Below are 6,000 nucleotides of genomic sequence, written 5' to 3'. Positions count from 1 at the left end.
CAATCGGAGTTGACCGATTTTGTATTTCTAAGCGCAATCGCTCGCAGCTCTCTTCCAGAAAAGAAATCTCTTCCTCTATCATTCTATCCATGATAACTGATTACAAATTAAACTGAAATTTACAATATGAATCAATTCGCCGAATCCCAATGAGCTGCCACCAAATTTATGTAACGTTTTTGAGTTCGTTTTAATTCGGCTGCTCTACTTGAGCTATGATAAATATAATCAATGTTCTCAATCACAAATTTAAATCAACAATATGTACACAATCCCTTTCTTCTCTCTGGAGCGCGCGCGCCTTTCTATTGCGCGCTTATGTATTACCGCACTATAAAAGCGCGCTACCCCGAATAAACTATAGGTAATGCCAAGTCGACTATCTTATAGATACAAAGCATTATTTTCAGGTCTCGAAAGCCTTATTCAGGCACGTAAGACCTAGCTTTTACTATTACCTTATTTCCCTCGATGTTAACCAGTCGACTTCAACTCCAAGACTGACTCTCAACGTTCTATCTCCGCTTTATATACCCTTCTGTCACGTGACAAAAGACTCAGAGAACAGTACGGAGTTCAGAACAGGAAGTCATAAAACATACTCTAGAGAACAGAAAGGGATTATTGATTTTCATTAACTACTTCCGCTTCAGTCTTTTGACATCAATCAAACAGAATATGTCAACCCAAAAAGTACAACTGAGGAGGACCAATCAGCATTAACACTTCTATTGAAGACATTCATACTCGGGTAACAGTATACACAGAGGAGGAAGGATTTTATTATTAAAGATAGAATTCCAGATCAAACCCTTATTATGCTACATTTTATGTTTATCTTCTTATCCAAAGAATGACAGATTAACACTTAAGGTTAAAGTTGTGTGAAAATTGTGTAAAATTTTATTTTTTTTATTTCTTTGTTGGTGTTTTTTTAAATTTATTTTTGTTTTTTATACCTTTATCTTTTCGTACCAGTGTCATAAAATTTACAAAAACTCAAAGAGGTTTTGTAATTAGAATATAAGTGGTTTAAATGCTAATGGCACGAACACACTAGATGATCACTTTTTAATCAAAGAAATACAAGAGCAAGATCTAGTTATATCAGCAGAGAATCATATTGGATGAAGTACCCCGTGTTTTTGAACAATTTAACTGTTTGTCTGTATGTAGAGATGTATCGTCAAATGGAAGGTATTATATTAAAGAAAGAATTAAACTGCTACCAACTACATATAAAGAGTACCAGTGGTTAAACTTTGACAAGAATCATTTCCATTTACAATCAGACCTCTTCTTATGTCCTTTATATATGTCCCTGCCAACTCTACGTGTACTAAATTAAAAAAAAGGCCTTCTGTATTACAAAGAAAAAAAAAGGTGATTACCTGATTTGTGGTGATTTTAATGCTCGTAATGCAGATAAATTAGATGTTTTTACTGATGACACCCCAAATACTTTTATTTGCTTGATTCATATTCTGTAGATAACATTACGAGTGAGACGGAGTCATAATACTGCATTCGACACACGAGGGAAAGAGTTGCTTTATATACAAAATCAATTACGCATTATGAATGGAAGATGCTTCGAAGACAATTTTGGGCATTATATATATACATGTTTCAATCCCTTAGGTCAGAGTACAGTGATTTTTTTATTAGCAGCTGAAAAAATTACGATCAGATACTATATTTTAAAGTTTCTGAATTTATTCCTACTCTATCTGACTGTCATTAAAAAATTTCAACATTCTTTACCTACCATAAAAAAGATGCAGACGTTATGCACGACACGCGTGTTCGATGTGCATGTGAAGTAAGGTAGCACTATCTGTGCAAAATAATACGGATACTAGTACCGTGGAAATTCTTTTAAAGGATAAAAATATTTTGTATTTTATTGATTGTTGTTTCCTTTATTCTTTATTACAAACATTTTACTTCAATGTGTAGAAGTCCGTGCAATCTGGATGCCTCGATCGGAAAGCAACCGACCATAACTCTCTCGACCGGTATATATACCCCACTGGCAGTAGAGGAGCGATCGAAACTAATATGGCGACCAAATGCTTTTATGAGTTCATGTAAGCTTTAACTTAAATGGTCACAAATGGGAGGACATGGTGGTTTTTGTAATTGATCACAACCCGGAATGGAGAGATGCGGAGAGAAAAAACAAATAAAATTTTTGGTCATAGACTGATGTCTTTCCACCCTTAAATTAATTAAGTGACTTAACTAAAATGAACAGCTTTAATCCAAATTTTAAAATGACATTTCAATGTAATGCGAGAGGGGGGGGTATATTTTTTCGAGGGAAAGGTCAATAAATAGATTCTAAGAAAAGTATGAAATTATATAGATAAAACGTCTGCAAATATAAAACTTTTTATATGATTAACTACCGTGAGAGCGCCAATTCGCTGTGAAAGAATTATGAATATCCGTCCTGTCAATTTTACCAGAAAGATCTAATTGTACATGTACCCTTGAAGTGTTTTAGAAAAAATGTTAATAAGGCATTTTTTGTCGGCAAATTGTTAATGTGCCATTATTATTGCCACTATCGCAACAAAATTAGCATAAATGCATCAGAATGGAACGTCTCCATTAGAGGTTCAACAATACATACTGAGAAATCTAAGGAATATGCAACTGCTATCCAAAACGTGATATGAATGAATGATGGTAGGTGGAACTTGGCTATAAAATGGACATTGCAGTACATACTGCTCAAGTTGCTTGCAAACAAGCTATTAAGGTAGTATGACACATCATCACAAAATGGCTGACCTCTTAGCGAAACGACATTTCATTTTATTAAAAGGGTTTTTTGATACAGCAGATAACGTACTCCATAGCCGAGTGGACAAAGTGTCGGGCTTAAGATCCATACGTCGCGAGTTCAGACCCCTAGGGAGCTATGTTTTTTCTTACTGACTTGAGTTTTAAGATTTTTTTTAACCCAAACTGCAAATTTTTCGCATGTTTGACTTAGTACAGTTTATCACCATTATATCTTTCATATTCAAAATATTTTCACCCTTAATTTGAATGACTTTTTGACGAAGTTAAAAACACCAAACCAGTTTAGAAATCGCTGTGTAAATTTGGTTTCATATCCAAAGCAAACACACATATTGACAACTACTGAATGTTACCAGTTGGGTCTCTATTTCGCCAACATATGGCGGGGAAATGACGCTGCACTAGCGTACACTTGATACTTTACCATGAATAATACTGAACAGTATTTTTATACTGCTTTATTATTTAAAAACGATATTTGATTTGCAAAAATTTATGCACAGCTTGCTGAGCAATATTTTATAGCGACTTTACAATTGAAATCACAACAAATATCCAAGGTCTACACAAGTACGATCAGAATTATGTGCAATTGATTGATAACAATTTCGTAACTTATAAAAGAAAGAAAAGAAAAACACATTCATACACATAATGAATAATTAACAATCTCTCTCAGAGGAGGTTGTGTGTTAATTGACGAACAATGACTTTGAAAGTAATATAATTATTATAATAATATATAACAATATTAATTGTTTAAATATTTTCAATCGAAAAACGACATATATTTTCGTGAAAAACCCTAGCGGCAGGTAGCGTAGAAAAATGAATACTTCTTATTTACATTTCATGAGGAAAGTAAGTTTTCAAAAAATCATTTTTCGTTGCTTTTGTTTTCTTCCACGTATTACATATACATCCGTTTTTTAAACATTTGTTGTTATGTTGTATTTGAATATGTTTATCATGAATAGAACTATATCAATTCAGAGCAATTGTGTGTAGAGTACCTTACAATAGTAATGTATTTTTAATTAAATAATTAAATAATAAACAATATATTTTTTAAAGATCATTTCTAAGACCGTTTATAAAAATGCATTTATATAAGGAATAAGGAATCATTCTTTGAGCATTATGAGGTGATAATTTTGGTCGGGGCGTGATCAAATCCAATAAACCCCATATGCTTTATAATAGATTTGATCACGCCCCGACCGAAATTATCACCTCATAATATTCAAAGAATGATTCCTTATTACTTATATTTATATAATTTTAGGCCATCATACGATTAAATCTTTAAATATAAATAAGCAAACCCGCCGGCGAATCAATTTGCGTCATTTATATTATGGGTTATATAGTACAAAATAGATACGTAGTGTTATCACAGACAACGACACTGGATAATGAAAATATATAGAGTTTACATTCAAGATTTTATTCTTTACGTACCAAAAAAATTCAGATAGCAATTTTATGTAAAAGTAAATGCAATACATCTTTGATCACTGTGTAGGAACAGACTGAAGTATAATGTGTTTCCTTACACGGAGTTTTTAAGGAGGCCAGGTAGTCAAGAAATTAAGCCTCAGATCTACCTTAAACTTAAATTTAAAATTTATGTTTCCTATATCTTTATACAGAGTTGTTCTTCTTAGGAGATGTAAATAGTCTAAATAGGCCAACGACCATCGAGCCCTGTTGATATTTCGATTCAATGTTCCTCGACACAGAAATGTTTTATTTAATGGATAGATAAAACATCTTTTTTGAAGTATGATTTCACAAAACAGAAACAAACATTCGGTCTGAATTATTTTATGTGAAATTTAATGTATATTTAAAATGAAACGGAAAAAAATATTTTCACCGGGAACAAGGTATTTTTTATACATTGATCATTCAGTTTGTTTGAAAATGAATTATTATTTCTGTTACTATCTGTTAACTGCAATAAAAATTACATTATTGTAATATTGTATTGTAATAAAGACTTTAACACGAATAACAAGAAAAAATTCAATTTCTAAGGGAGTGATTATTCTACAGAGGTCACTTTTCTTCACGTAGAGTGTGATCATTGTTATGAAAATTACAATTATTCTACGGGCAAAAGGATCTAAGGGGGTCATTATTCTGCTTACACCGGTACCTTGTTCTACTTTTACATTAACTCATATAGCTTTGGCAACAGCAGTGTTCAAGTGTGTCTGAAAAGTATATAAGAATTGCAATATTTCCCGAAAGCTAATATTTGTAGTCATTTTAATCTTGTCATTTTTCTAAATGGTTAAAATGGTCTTATGTCTCCTAGAGATTTACAATTAGGACATAATAAATAAATATAATATTCACAGTTCAGTAATTTGATATTTGTCCTAGACAGCTTTATTATTTGCTCATATATTTTTTTTACAATTTTTAAGCCAATGAAAATTAAACGTTATCATTCGACTTTGTCATGTCTATATATATGCCTGTAAGTGTTTTGGTGCATACTTCAGTGTTTTCAATATATACCATGCGTAACAAGGTTCATAGATATTAAATAACAACTGAAGGAACAGATAATGCAATGAGGAGCTGATCTATCAGACAGAGAATTTCCGGTGAGTTCATTAACATTAGTTGAATGAACCAACTGCTTTGATCCATCTGAATTGTAGGGCTTCATGGTCATCTTATTGAAGTACAATAATTTTTTTTGATATATTATTTAACGCAATTCAAGTAGGTTTAAGATTGAATTTTAATTCAATAATAGTCTAGTATTTGGAAAAGGATTTATGAATCCATTGAAATCATTCGTAATTTCGTTATCCGCTTAAAACAAATTTTCTTTTTCAAATAGAAAATACAATAAGCGTAATTAATTTCTATGCAAATTCGTATTTATATTTCTCACTTTTACTACATATGGTATTATTTAGTTAACTTACTACATCACTACTCAAACCTTTTAAAACCATAGGTCACAAGTGGGCAATTTATATATTTAGTTAAACTTTTTGTATCAATTGGTTGTACATTAGTTTATTACAATAGCTAAGTGGCTGAAGTATCATATTTGTAAACATGAGTTCGAATCCGCCTAGGCCCTCTGTTGATATTTATGGAGTTTAATTTGTAAAAATCATTACCTTTATCAAAAATTGAATATTATTTTCGCCGATTTCA

The sequence above is a fragment of the Crassostrea angulata genome, chromosome 1 (genome assembly GCF_025612915.1).
Source record: "Crassostrea angulata isolate pt1a10 chromosome 1, ASM2561291v2, whole genome shotgun sequence".
In the NCBI taxonomy this organism is placed as follows: Eukaryota; Metazoa; Mollusca; class Bivalvia; order Ostreida; family Ostreidae; genus Magallana; species Magallana angulata.
This window is presented reverse-complemented; position numbering follows the sequence as displayed.